Source organism: Rattus norvegicus, chromosome 2 (assembly GCF_021556685.1).
Source record: "Rattus norvegicus strain SHRSP/BbbUtx chromosome 2, alternate assembly SHRSP_T2T, whole genome shotgun sequence".
NCBI lineage: Eukaryota > Metazoa > Chordata > Mammalia > Rodentia > Muridae > Rattus > Rattus norvegicus.
The window spans coordinates 65,408,712-65,424,502 of record NC_141535.1 but is presented as its reverse complement, the minus strand read 5'-3'; the positions used below and the strand labels follow the sequence as shown (position 1 = coordinate 65,424,502).

The following is a 15,791-nucleotide window of genomic DNA, read 5'->3' as shown; positions in this document are numbered from 1 at the left end:
CATCTGCAGTCACCTGTTTTACTACATCCAGAAATAGTATAATACATTTTATAGTTTGAAACTTTGACATCAATGTTATACAATAAGGAGGTATAGAATGTGGGGAGAGAGTAATTATTATTTCATAAAGTAAATCACTCAGAAATAAGATTAGAACTGACATACATAAGGCCTAAAGTAAGTTATTAATATCTTGTAGATTGTAAAGACAGCATATTATTGCTTGAATATGTATCATTTGCTCTAAGCTCGGGTGTTGAATGTTTGGTTTCAAATTAGTAGCAGGCGAGAAAGTTCTGGAAATTCATAGGGTGGAATTTACCTGGAGAAAGTAAATCACTAGCTTGTTCTCTAATCACTGCCTTAACAGTAGGCTATTTCTTTCTTTTCTCTCTTTTTATTCTGCCCTGGTGTTATCAGATTGTGCTGCAGACTTCTACCACCATAATGCTCTACTTAAGGACAAAGGTCTGAAAACACAATGACTCCTCCTTTGATACCATGAACTAAAATAAGTTCTTCCTCTTATAGGTGATTTCTGCTATGCATTTTTATCTCAAGGAGATGGGAAGGCAATCAATATATGTAATTTTATCTGGTTTGCACCACTTGGCAGAAGAACCTCACCAAAATGCAACCATGCAGATTATAGATGCTCAAATTCCAAAACCTGAAAAAAAATGTTTTCATTGTTTATAAACCACCTAGGAAGGTCTGTTATAATAACCAAACCACAAGATTCTCAATATAATTAAGTAGATTTACTATATAAATGGTATACTATTAAAGTAAAAACTTATATTAGCTGTAATATAAATTTGTAAGGAGCTTATTTGCTTTTAATAACCAGTACATCTTCAATTTTATAACCAATAATTTATCAGTCAAGTATTTCTAAGGCAGTATGCTAACAATAATTGCAAGCAAAAGAGTAGAAAGGCTTAAAAACAACAACTATACCCACACTAAATATTGAGTTGTTAAGTTTCCGCTGGCTTTCTGAAATTGTAACTCCTATACTCTGGTTCTCTTCCACATTGGCTGAAGACGCCTTACCATCGATTAAAAAGATCTACATAGAAATTGTGCGACTCAGGTCAAGGTAAATGGTAATTGAGTAAAGAATTCTTAAGTATCTTCTTCAGGCTAGCAGAATTGTCTCTTTTTATAATTTGTATGCTATTGTAGTCATTCTTGCTGCTATTGTGGCTGCTGACTAGATCTCCATTAACACATTCAAACAAATAACTTGCACTGTAATATGATGTTATCCAGGAAGTACTTCACAAGAAGGTGGGAAATTCAATAGCATCATAAAAGAAAATGAATGAGCATTATAAAGGGGAAAAGACTCATAAAAATAATGCAGGAATCTTTTCCTCCTTTTCTTATTCCCTACATGCAAAGTTACCATTAGCATAAGACTTTGCTGTATTCTAAATATATAATTATTTTTCATTTTAAATTATTTTATCTTTTTTACCATCAAGTCCTTATTCCCCCTCCTGGTCTGCCCTCTGATTGTTCCACATCCCATACCTCCTCCCCTCGCCCACCTCATGTACTTCCCCCTAGTCTGAAAGAGAATGTCCTCACTTCCCTAAGCCTCCACTCCCACCCCACCAAACCTTCCCACTCCCTGGGGCCTCAAATCGCTTGAGGGTTAGGTGCATTTTCTCTCACTGAGTCAAGATCTGGCACTCCTCTGCTGCATATGTGTTGGGGGTCTCATATCAGCTGGTGTATGCTGCCTGATTGATGGTTCAGTGTCTGAGCAATCACTGGGATCCAGGTTAATAGAGAGTGCTGGTCCTCCTACAGGTTCACCTTTCTCCTCAACTTCTTCCAGTTTTTCCCTAATTCAACCACAAGAGTCACCAGCTTCTGTACATTGGTTGTGTGTAAATTTTTGCATCTGACTCTTTCAGCTACTTATTGAGCCTCTCAGAGGGCAGCTGTGCTAGGCTCTTATCTGTAAGTACACCATAGCATCAGTAATAGTGTAAGGCCTTTGGGCTTCCCCTTGAGCTGGTTTCCACTGTGTGCCTGTCACTGGACCACCTTTCTCTCAGGCTCTTCTCCATTTTTGACCCCACAGTTCATGCTTGGCTTTGGAGTCTGAGCTAAATATTTATTCTTATACACGCAGATAAGTATAACTTCTCTTTACAACAGTTGGAAAAGATCTTTACAAAATAATTACAGCAGGTCAACATGCAAAGATCAACTGACAGAGTAGAGCCCAGCTCTGGTAGGTACAATACAGTTAGTGCTTCTAAGGTAGAGAGAGTATCAGGTAAGAGCAGACAGAAATATTGTAAGATCCACAGGACCAGAAAACTGTTGTAACATTGTTTCTCTTGGAAATGACAGGGAAGTTTAATTGATGCTACCTCAAATTTATGGCTGCCCACATTAGGATCTGAAGTGGAAGTTTCTGGATATATCAGATGATGCAAACGCACATGGTGTTTTGATGAGGCAAGAGTCGGGAGAGGACATGTGATGTACGCAGCAAGTATAAATAGGACATCACACTTGCATAATCAGCTTTGAAACACTTCCTTGACCTAAAGTCTTAGTCTTCACTTCATTAACAGAGGCAGAGCAAATATTTCTCCTGGCATTCCCACTGCTTGTGGTCTCTCCAGCTGACTTGTGCTTGCTTATTTGGTAGAGAGGCCTAGCTGTTTCTGCTGGATCATGCCACCACTGCTGATTTGTATTTCCTATCCTGACACTACTGAACTGGACTGCTGGTATCCTGACAAACAGAGATTGAAATTATCTCCAAAGCATTACTTCTAAACAGGTCCACATTCCCCCTGTCCTATTTACCATCATTTCTCCTCTAGATTTGGATGGTAGACTAGAAGAAGAGACAAATTACTTGAGAACCCTTATTAAAAGTAATGTGGGGTTTTTTTGGATATTTTATCTATTTACCTTTCAAATATTATCCCCTTTCCTGGCTTCCCATCTGTAAACCCTCTCTGCCTCCCCCATCCACATGTTTCTATGAGGGTACCCACTCACCCACCCACCCACCCACTCCCTTCTCACCTCCCTGTCATTCTGCTACACTGGAGCATCGAGCCTTCACAAGACGGAGAACCTTTCCTTCCACTGATGCCAAATATGACCATCTTCTGCGACAAATGCAGCTGGAGCCATAGGTCCATCCATGTATATTGTTTGGTTGGTGCTTTAGACCTTGCGAGCTTTGCAGTTTCTGATTGGATGATACTGTTGTTCTTCCTATGGAAAATTAGAATGAACTAACAATGAGAAACATGCTTAATAACTGTTGTGACCTTCACTGCACTCACACATAACTGATCCTAACTGCCATCAGTCAAGAAAGTTCCCCTTTGTATTACTGGCCAGGAATAGAGTCCAGGAAAGGAGGCATCACTCTCTTTAACTGTGTACCCAATGCTAAATTTATCAGTTTTCAACATATAGCTCCAAATAATTGTCCCTGTTAATCCTAGTGGATTGTAAAATAAAAGTAATGAACATGAGCATAAGATAAATTTATAGGAAGGGTAGAAGTAGAAAAGGGTGAGAGGAGGTTGGGGTGACAATCATATGCATGTTCTTTATGTGCAAAAACTATTTTTGTGTTATATATGAAATATATATACATATATATTTCAAACACTAACAGATAAAACTGAAATAAAATTTAAAAATAGAATATCAAGAATGTATCAGTGATTTCATTCTGGCATGCCTGTGAATATCTTAAGTTTTATAAATGAGGGAAAGCTTAAGTTTCCCAGAAAAAAAGGACTGATAATGTGAACTAACCACAGTAAAATAAGATTTGATACACTCATCTTTATTATGTCCATATATTTTATATGGATATGAGTATGTATGTGTTTGTGCATATGCATGTGTGTGTACCCGTGTGCGTATGTGTACACATGTGTACAATAATTCCCCATGCTCAAACAAAAGAACCTAAGATCATTGCTCCTGCCAAATTCACTTTATTCCCTAGCTTGGAATGATGTTTTCTCTAGGTTCTTTTTATATCTTCTTTTCTATCAGAAGGTATCATCTTAAAATTGCATCTGTCAGTCTCTTATGTTTCTGAGTGAATTGAAGAATATAAATATAGCTCCCAAGTAGTTATGGTTTTGAGTCTTTAAATAATGAATTAAGTTGATTTCCTTAACAAGAAGCTAGACTGCAAGTACATTGTAGGAAGAAAAGTAGTTATAAATGATATAACATGATGAGCCTTTTTAAAGGGGAAAGAAATGCTCAGGCATATACTTATAAAGTAGTGGGGTAGAGTACTAGTGGACACACACACAATTTCTTTTCCCTTCTAGCATTCTCATTGAATCCCTTCCTTTCTTGTGTAACTTGCAGTCATTTTCTACTTTAGGTTTGAACAGCCAATGCAGCTCTCCAAGTACTTCTCCCATTGTCATTGCTCATAGTATGCATATTTGAAGATACATGGAACCAATACACATCCTCTAAATCAGTGGTTCTCAACCGTCTTAATGCTATGTCGCTGTAATACAGTTTCCCATGTTGTGGTGACCCCTAACCATACAATTTTTCCATTGCTACTTTGGAATTGTAATTGTTCACTTGTTATGTAAATATTTTATATACACAATATATATTATGTGACCACTGAGAAAGCATCATTTAACTCCTGAAGGGGTCATGATTCACATATTGAGAATCACTGCTCTAAACCATACTGTCGTTCTCTTCCCCTTACCTTACTTGTGTACTGGGTCCTAATATTCTTTGGAGTCTTCCGTCATCAGGATCCTCTTAGTCTTATTTATGTGTCTCTGTCTTAATATTGACAATATTATAGATGCATCAAAAGCCACTTGCAACTAATTGAGTCAAATCTGTTGTGCCTATATTTCTGAAGGACTGAGAAGCTAATAAAACTTTTAAGATATACTAAATACTATTTAATTTTTAAATTTTTCTTATATCCCAATTGCATCTTCCCCTCTCTTCACATAGCCCAGTCCTTCCCTCTCACTCCAGGTCCTCCCTTTCTTTTCAGAAAAGAGGAGACCTCCCATGGATGTTAACCTGCCTTGGCATATCAATTTGCATTAGGGCAAGGTGCTTATTCTTCTATTATGGCAAGGCAAGATAGCCCAGTTAGGGCATAAGTATCCAAAGCAAGCAAAAGAGTCAAATGCACCATCTGCTGCTGCTGTTAGGAGTTCCAACAAAGACAAAGCTAAACTACTGTTAAATATGAACTGAGGGTTTTGGTTCATCCCTTGCATGCTTTCTGCTTGGATGTTCAGTCTCTGTGGCCTTTTATGGGCCCAGCTTAGTTGATTCTGTATGTTTTATTGTGGTGTCCTGGACCTCTCTGGGTCTTTCAATCCTTCTTCCCCTTCTTTAATAGTATATCTCAAAATATGCTTAATGTTTGGCTGTAGGTCTCTACATCTGTTTCTCTGAGTTGCTTGGTGAAAGACCCTCAGATGAGAATTATGCTAAGTGCCTGTCTACAAATATAGCAGAATAAAATTAATGTTGTCTGGGATAGGCTCACTCTTTTGTTGTGAGACTCAAGCAGGGACAATCATTGATTTGCCCTTCCCTCAATTTCTGCTCCATCTTTTTTTTTTTTTTTTGGTTCTTTTTTTTCGGAGCTGGGGACCAAACCCAGGGCCTTGTGCTTCCTAGGTAAGCGCTCTACCACTGAACTAAATCCCCAGCCCCTTCTGCTCCATCTTTTATCCTGTATATCCTATAGGCATGCCAACTTTTTTTTTACACAAAATTGGAAATAGTTCTAGCTCAAGTTGTAGCTATTTGACTCCTAGACATATACTGAAAAAAAATCTTGTCCATACCACAAAGACACTTGCTCAGCTATGTTCATAGCAGCTGCATTCGTAATATCCACAAACTAGAAATAATCTACATACGCCAGATAAAGAATGGATAAAGAAAATGTGATACATTTACACATGGAATATTATTCAGCTATTAAAACTAATGACATCATGAAAATTTATGGGAAAATGTATGGAACTAGAACATATTATCCTCAGTGAGAGCAACCATACTCAGAAAGACGAACATGGTATGTCCTCACTTACATGTGGCTATTAGGCAAAGTACAGGATAACCATGCTACAATTAACAGACTCAATGAAGGAAATTAACAAGCAGGGCCCAACAGAGGGTTCATAAATCTAAGAAGTAGAAATAGAAAAGAGATGGGGGCCAATTAGAAGAGGGAGCTAGGTTGGAAGGGGTGAGGGAATGCAAAGCACTAGTGGTCCTGTGGAAGCATGACAGAGAGAGAGGATATTGGTAGAGAGAACTGGTATGGGTTGTGAGGCATCTCTTGGGCAAGCGAAAAGCCAAGAACAATGGAAAATCCCAGGAGTCCGTGGGAGTGACCCTAGCTAAGACTCCTAGCAATGAAGATATGCAACATGAAATAGCCGACTTACAATGGAGGGACATGTACAACAACCCATGACAAAACCTTAGACGCATAAATCTTATTTAATTTCTAAATCATTTTTGTGAATTCCATTTCTGTCTTACAACATAGAAACTATTCCTGAAAGTTTTTCAATCTCGCCTGTCCTTTTACAAAAGGGAGCCTTTAAATACCTATTTGTTATGATTTATTAAATTGAGGTAGAGATTTTTCCTTATATCTATATTTTTATATCTTATTTTACCTTCTTTGGCATTTTAAATATTATGTTACATATGACCCCATTAAAACTGAACCTGACATTGGAATAAGTTGTTAGTATTATTCAAATATACCAGTTTGGGATTTTTTATTTTGGCTGAGTCGAAACAAGGTTATATCTTTCCATAAATATGTGTGTCTCTGTGTGTGTATATATATATATATATATATATATATATATATACAAAATAGCCCATAAAGTTCTCACCTATCATACAGAACAAGGGTCCAACATTCAAATGTGAACTTTTCTACTGTAAGAGAAGCAATCTTTTTCATTTAACTTTCCCTATTGCCATAGAAAAATATAAATCTCATGTTCAGTGAAATAAATGATTCTTTCACAGTTAGTGCATACCTACACTCTTCCTACAGAAACTAAAACATCACTAGCTAATGAATTTCATATGCCTGAATGAAGATTACAGCAAAAAGCCAAATTCTCTGTTAGAGGATCCTTGGCACCAACAACATGTTCAGGACTGGATTACCTTGATCTTCACACAACAAAGCTATAGGTAGAAATGCTTTTAAGGTTGAAAAAATTATTCATCAAAGTAAAGTATTTGAATTATATCTTTGTAGTGGTAAAATTAACTTCTTTTGAGTGATGTCTGTTTGGTGGTAAATTTAACATTTATACTGAGAGAATCAGAATTGAAGTTTCTGCTGATTAAATGAAACACTGTGTTTCCTAGAACACTAAATGCCATCAGTTTGTTTCTGGGAAGATTTTTTTATAACCAATATTAGAACATGTTCAATTCTGGAAACTAGTAAGAACATTTCAGATGTGTCCATATATGGCACTGATAACATACTCCATTGTCTTCATAGTAGCTGCTTAGCAGATGGTTCATAAATGAGATTTTGACTGTCAAAATTCCTTAATTGGTGCTTCCTTCTTGACTGATTTAACTGCTGAAACAATTAAGGCAGCTTTCCCCTCCATCTCACAGTTTCTATCAAGTGATTTATTGCTGCAAAGAGTTTTTAGTGTGAAAAGTTTTCTAATATATGTGATGAATTAGCCCTATGAAAAGCATCTCCCTCCATCTACCATTCAACATCAAAGGGGGGTGATGTAAGGCTTGGAGGGAAGTCTGCTTTTCTCTCTGAGGGTGTATGGAGTTGCTTGGCTTGATGAGTCTTCTTTGCTATGCAGGTCAGTTCATCCCTGGATGGTTTACAGGAAGAAAAACTCCCATCAGTAGATAGAGGCAAACAGGAATGACACAATAACCTAAATCCATCTCTAATTCAAGTAATCCAGTGTTTGCTTCATTGTAACATTGTGTAGTTTAACAAACAAGGCACAGAAATCTCCATTATATCCAAAGAACACCCATAATTTTAATGGGAAATAATTTGTAGCTTGAATGTAATTTTAGATACAAATATATAGGAGTAGAAAATAGGATCAATTTTTATGAAATATGCAATTACATAGGCACATTTACAGTGTATTATCAGCAATTCCTATGTCTAGCTATTGGGACTGTTCCCCGATTTGCTGGATACTTATACTTTTATAAACTTAAGTTTCTTACCTGAATATTTAAGTTTCAATTGTAGAGAAAAATCAATATACTTTTCCACTACTAAAACTACATTCTAAATCATTGTTAGTTAGCAAATAAAAAGATCCAAGAAAAAGCACATAACTAAATACATTTTATTTGTTGCTAATTTCATTCACTGAAACTCAACAATTTGCATTTATTTGATGATAGATTTTTCTATGTAAGGGAGATTAACGCCTAGGTCCTGGACTTAAGTCTACCTGACTCAGGCTTAGAAATTGCTCTTAGTATAAATTCCTCCCAGGAAAAACAAAAAAAGAAAAACAAGGAAAAAACCAATTCTACAAGAATGACAATGTCTCACTTCTTCAGTAATATATCATAATCCAGGATATATACACATATGTATACATGGAATATATATATATATTAGACTTATACTATAAATACAATTAAAATTATCTTCTGAATAATTGCATAATCAGCAAAGTGTTTGAAGAACAAATTACAAGGTTAGGAACATACCTTGGGCAGAAAAGCTGATAGAGACCTATTCACATTTCTCTATGAAAACAAGGTGACATTCAATTTATTGAAAGGAAATATATTATCCTCTAGTGATTAGAAGCCACAGAGAAATTACAGTAATTGAAAAAATAAAAATCCATTTCTTCTTTTCACATTACATAACTGATGAGAAACATGCACTTCTTTAAAATGAAATTGAAGTGCAAAATGCTTTTATTTTTATCAAAAAATTTACAGAAAAGAATAGAAATCTATTAATCTTTTAAATATATAACAAACATCCTCACCCACAAATACAAAGTTTTAGGTTTAAGTATTTTAAATTAAAGCTGGAGAAGTTAATACTAAGAATACATACTCAAAACCCATATTATTGGATCACATCTGTAAACACGTATGTTAAGGGGAAGGTTTGGTAAATTGAAGGCATTTTGCATTTCAATTGCATTTTAACAAAGCACATATTTCTCATCAGTTATGTAATGTGAAAAGAAGAAATGGATACTTTTCAAATACTGTAATTTCTCTGTGGATTTTAATCATTAGAGAATAATATATTTCCTTTCAATACAATGAATGTCACCTCATTTTTGTACAGAAATGTTAATAGTTCTGTATCAGCATTTTGCCCAAGGTATGTCCCTAACCTTCATCCTTTACATGGATGGGATTTGCCTTGTGTTTACAACCCATAGTCACAGCAAGCAGAAGCACTTTTGTCTTGCTTAGAGTAATCTAGAACACATTAAAAATACAAATTATTGTAAAAGTACCTAGAAAAATAGAATGAAAGTGAAAGGAGAAAAGTAGAAGAGTGAGACATAGGACAGAAGAAAGAGAGAGAGAGAGAGAGAGAGAGAGAGAGAGAGAGAGAGAGAGAGAGAGAGAGAAAGAGAGAGAGAGAGAGACAGAGACAGAGACAGAGAGACAGAGAGACAGAGAAACAGAGAGACAGAAAGACAGACAGACCAAAATGATGATACAATGTAAGAAAGGGGAAATGGAAGAAATAAGAAATGAAGGAAAAATAGATCTCTGCTATTCTACCCCAAATCGTTCATTTGCTTTAGAAAACCTTTGCTCAGTCATTTTCTCAACTATAAAAATATCTCCTTTAGAAGATTTTTTTATATAGAAGCAAATTGAGTTTTTTGTTATCCTCTATAACTGTATCCATTTTCACATAAATATACTAGCATGTACACTCTTATATTTGTTATAGCCCGACAATATCTGGAAATTATGGTGAATGTTGAAAGCAAATCTCTATTTTATGTTCTTGCTAAGAAGATGTAACTCAAGTAATGTTATGGCTGTATAAAAGCACATAGAGAGAATAGAAAAGTTATTTAAATCTTATAACAATAAGCTAATATAATGTTTAACTTAAATTCAAGTACCAAAATCCACAAAAAGGGGTGGTGGATGTCTTCTTGGTTTTTGAAAAACTGAGACAGGAGCACTGAACCTCCCCATTAACTTACATGCTTACAGACGTGATCCAATGAATATGGGTGTTGAGTATATATTCTTGATATCAAACTTTCCCAGCTTTTCATTTTATGATACTTAAACCTAAAACTTTGTATTTGTGAGTGAGGACATGTGCTATATATTTAAAATATTAATAGTTTTCTATTATATTTGTAAATTTTTGACACAAATAAAAGCATTTTGCATTTCAATTTCATTTTAACGAAGCACATATTTCTCATCAGTTATGTAATGTGAAAAGAAGAAATGGATACTTTTCAAATACTGTAATTTCTCTGTGGATTTTAATCATTAGAGAATAATATATTTCCTTTCAATACAATGAATGTCACCTCATTTTTGTACAGAAATGTTAATAGTTCTGTATCAGCATTTTGCCCAAGGTATGTCCCTAACCTTCAGATACTTAGTAGGTTGCTGGTAAGCCCTGAGTATAGTTTGAGGAACTATCGGAGAGAGAGAGATAGAGATAGAGATAGAGATAGAGATAGAGAGAGAGAGAGAGAGAGAGAGAGAGACAGACAGACACAAAGATACAGACACAGAGAGACAGTCACAGAGAGAGACAGAGACACAGAGAGACAGAGACACAGAGACACAGAGACACAGAGATAGATGGAGAAAGAGAGAGAAACACACAGAGACAGAGGAAGAAGGAAAAGAAAATAATATTCAAAATCATCTGAGCTGTCATTCTTGTGATAAGCACCACACATGTGCTTAAAGCCAACAGGATTCTGTCAAAATAGAAAAGCAGGAAAATTAGCAATAGCTATAAAATCCCTTCACTAATTTTGCTGAAAAAAATATATTTGCCATTTCTCATTGCCTAAAACTCTATAACAGAAAATTTCTTTGTCTTATAACATTTACAGTGTAAAGTCAATATGCAATGGATGATATTATGATGGTAACAGGCTTCTAGACCAAGTGTCATCTTAGAGTTTACTTTACAAACAGCAATTCTTTGATAAGCAGAGTACATTATTGGTGAATGGCCATTTGAACGGGAAATTATTCAATCTCTGACAGCTATTGTGGAAACACAACGCTGACGTTTCTTCAGATAGTCATACAACCCAACGCAATGATCCTCCTCTATGTCTTTTGTAAGTAAAGGAGAAAATAGAGAAGCTGTCAAAATAAGAATGGCAAAGAATATCTCCATGGTTTTGTTTCTCGCAAACACTAATTAGAATTTTTTTTTCTTTTTTCTTTTTTCTTTTTTCCGGAGCTGGGGACCGAACCCAGGGCCTTGCGCTTGCTAGGCAAGCGCTCTACCACTGAGCTAAATCCCCAACCCCCGCAAACACTAATTAAAAGATAGCCACTAAAGGCTAAGGAACAGCTTTTGTTGTCCAGATAAATAAACAAACATGACAGAAGATAAAACTGGAATGCTGAAGGCAGCTGGCATAATGTTGCTTCAGGTAACTTAAAAAGGCTTTGTCAAGGGTTCCCTTGACAGAGTGTGTAATGAAACTCTTTACATTACTGAAGATACATGAACTTCAAGTTTGCAAGAAAATAAAACTTAACTTTGTACATTAGTTATGAATGAAAATGTAAGAAGAAATAATAATACACGTTTCTTCTTCACTGACCAAGGGTGAAAATGAGCATTTATGTGGCAATCCAGATGTTCAGTATAGTGTCCATAGTGAATATCTGGCAGGTGACAGTGCTAAAAATAGCTGACTGGCTCTGTACTATAGCATTAAACTTTTAACATGTGATTATTGAAGTAGGTTTAACAGTAATTAGAGTTGATTAACATTTCATGATTATTCTTATTGAGAGGACCCTTGTGAAAAGAATGTTTGGCCTTACCCAGAGCTTCGATTAGGACACGGGATTAGCATAATGAATTAGGAAGAGTGAATACCCTCAGACAGAGAAATACAATAATACTGAATCCATTCAAAGAACACCAGCCTTTGCTTGGGATAGAGAAGAGAAATTCTTGCTGAAGGAAGTTTTTACATTTCTTATTTGATTTTCATAATAAACAAATCATTTGACAATATCTTAATTTATAATTGACTATTGCTTTCTCCTTTAAACTGTACATAGTAACGTAAATGATAAAGCATGTTCCAGAAATTCCTTATATTGCTAGCATAGATACAATGCCCAATTCCCAATACCCATCGCACATCTGCACTGAGGTTTGTACTAAGTTTATGCTCCACTAGTACAATCCTCTTTCAGGTTGGAAGCCTTGGGGAGCAAAAATAAATGTATCTGGTTTTATCTGCATTTGTTTTTATGTAACCTATAGTTTCATTAAAAAAAACGTATCCTCCACCTCCTTTTGCTTGTGGTGATTTGATGGAAGGATAACTTTAATATCTTATAATCATTAAGATTTAGGGACTGACTTATCTTTGGAATTTGGAGGTCTAAATTTGCAGGCTGCATCTCGTGGGTTTCTATTCTCTGTAGCAAACTAACTTGCATAGGCTAATTGATCTTTTGACCACTGTTTCTTTTAACTTGATACTTTATTTATTCATATTTTAAATATTATCCCCTTTTCTGTTTCCCTCTCTGCAAAAACCCTGTCCCATCCTCCCTTACCCTGTTTCTATGAGGGTACTCCCCTACCCACCCACTCCCACTTCTCCACCCTAGCATTCCTCTACACTGGGGTATTGAGCTTTCACAGTACCAAGGTCCTCTCCTCCCACTGATGCCAAACAGGGCCTCTTCAGCTCCATCAGTCCTTCCCCTAACTCCCCCAATGGGGTTCCTGAGATTAGTCTGATGGTTAGCTTCAAGCATCCACATCTATATTGGTCAGGATCTGGCAGAGTCTCTCAGGAGACAGCTGTATCAGCTCCTGTCAGCAAGCACTTCTTAGCATTAGCAATAGTTTCTGGGTTTGGTGGCTATTATATGTATGGGCTGGATTCCCAGGTAAAGCAGTCTCTGCATGGACTTTCCTTCACTCTCTGCTCCACTCTTTGTCCCTGTATTTCCTTTAGACAGGAGCAATTCTATGTTTAAATGTTGGAGGTGGGTGGATGGCCCAATCCCTCAACCAGGGAACCACGTGTAGTCTATGGAAATGGTCTCGATAGGTTTTCCCTATGTGGGGTATTTCTGCTAATGTCATTCCTGTGGAGACCTGGGAGGCTCTTGCTTTCTTGATACCTGGGACTTTCTGGTTGCTAAATCCAGTTTCCCTTCCCCCATTGCTACACACCATTGTTCAATTTTCTGACCTTCTCTCCCATTTCTTCCCATACCTGATTCTGCCCTTCTTTTTCCCCTGCCCTTACTTTCTATCTCCCACGTCCCTCCCACCCTCTACTTCCCTTGATTATCTTGTTCCTCGTTCTAAGTAGAACAGAACTATCCACTCTTTGATCTTCCTTCCGTTGAGCTTCCCGTGGTCCTTGAGTTGTATTCTGGGTATACCAAGCTCTTTGCCAAAATATCCACTTATCAGTTGAGTATACAAAGTGTGTGTTCTTTTGTGACTGAATCATCACACTTCACTTACTCAGGATAATACTTTCTAGATCTATCCATTTGCCTGTGAATTTCATGGTCATTGTTTTTAATAGCTAAGTAGTTTGAGTCCTGTTTCTTGAGCTTTTAATGAGAATATCGGGATGGGGAGGTGGGAACGGAGGATGGTTTGGGAGTGGGAACACCCTTATAGAAGAAGGGGAAGGGGGAGGGGATAGGGAGCTTATTAGACAGGAAACCAGGAAAGGGAAAAACATTTGAAATGTAAATAAAAAATATCCAATAAAAAACTAATAAAAAAGTTCCTAAATAAATAAATTAAAAAAATGCAACTTGTTTGCACTACCATCTCTGGATTTTTGAGGCCCAGTCCTGTCCTGACTCTTGTGATACACCTTTTTCTTCCTCCATTGAGTAGGACACTCCGGAGGTGGAAGGTTTCTTCTCTCTCAGGTCCTCTGGATCTGAAGTGAAGTGTCACCTGCTGACCTGCGGCTACCTGCATAGCTGGAGCCAGAGAGATGTACCCTGTTTTCATTGTGTTTGTTGCCTAGTGGTGCTTGGCAACACTGTACACCTCTCCTGGATCCTGTCTTGGTCCCTAAGCACCCTGACATTCTCCAGAGTCATAAACAGCATCATTTTGTTAGAGCCATTTTGGTTGGCATAGAAGGTTCTCTCATTGCCAGCACATACAACATTTTATTTTGTAAATCCTGTGGGACTCCTGTTGGTTTCCATTTATATTCTATATATGCTGCTCTGGCTGCTTGAGTGGCCATTTCTACCTTTCTTGTGATACAATGATGTTAAAAACAAAGGCCATAGTAAACACTTCAGAGATTGATATTCACAGTGTACCTTTACCAGAAAAGATTTCAGAGCTGAAAGAAGATAATACTAATGCGTACTCGTTTCAACTCTCTGATGAGAATTCAGACAGAAAAGATCAATCTAACTTAGAAAACAAACAAGGAAACAACACAATCTTGGTGTTCACAGCATGATCAAAGATTCTGCAACATGCGACTCTATTACTTTAAATTTATTTTAGTACATTTCTTCCAGAATGCATATCTCTGAAAATGTATTTTTACTACTAGTAACCACTTAGCATGTAGTGTCCCTTGTGTCCACAATGAACAGTTAGCCAGGATAAAGAGATGTAATTAATACTGATGATATGTCTACATGCCAGTTATATGAACACTGATAAATACTTGTTGGTTGTTTTGAGACAGGGTCTCTCTGTATATCTTTGTCTTTCCTGGAACTCTCTATGTAGTCCAGGGTAGCTTTAAAGTTAAAGAGATCCACATGAATCTGCTTCCTCTGCCAGAATTAAAGAAGAATGTCATTGAAAATCATTTTTCCTTATGTACATTGGATTGTGGTGGTGCATGCCTTTAATCCCAACACTCTGGAGGCAGAGGTGGCTGGATATCTCAATTCAAGGCAAGACTGATCTAGAGAATAAGCTTTAGGACAGTCAGGTCTACACAAAGAGACCCCATCTGGAAGAAAACAACAAAAACAAACATATATGTAATAAGTAAAAGTTAATAAATAGAATACATTGCACAATAAAAAACAAACACAAACAAACAAACAAAAACTGACAAAACAAAACAAAAACAAACAAAAAGAATACTCTTTTGGATTCTGACTGCTGAGTAGCCACCATAACTGCAGGTGGCGGTATTGGACAGAAATCAGGATGGCTTCTCCTACACAGTAAAGGATACAATGTTAAGACTTGCCCAGAGATTTTATCTCCATATCAACACAACAGCACCCTCTCCCAGTGCCTATTTAGTTACTTTTGTAACACATGAGTTTTCTAGTAACACACATTGCTATACTATGCTTCCAAGTGAAGACTTCACAATCATTTACGTGCCATTGATCTCTGTGTAGGTTCACCTCACACAGTAATGTCCAGATTCAGAGAATGTGGCCATCTCTAAAGGCATAATGCTGGTTAGTCTATTTTATCATATTTTACACAAAAAGGGTTCTTCTGAACCATCTTCTTTTTTTGT

At 36.6% G+C, this 15,791-nt stretch overlaps 1 pseudogene; it reads left to right on the top strand.

The window, feature by feature from the left end:
• Nucleotides 1-11,648: 11,648 nt before the first annotated feature.
• Nucleotides 11,649-14,712, top strand: Oip5-ps1 (Opa interacting protein 5, pseudogene 1; annotated as a pseudogene).
• The last annotated feature ends 1,079 nt before the right edge of the window (nucleotides 14,713-15,791 follow it).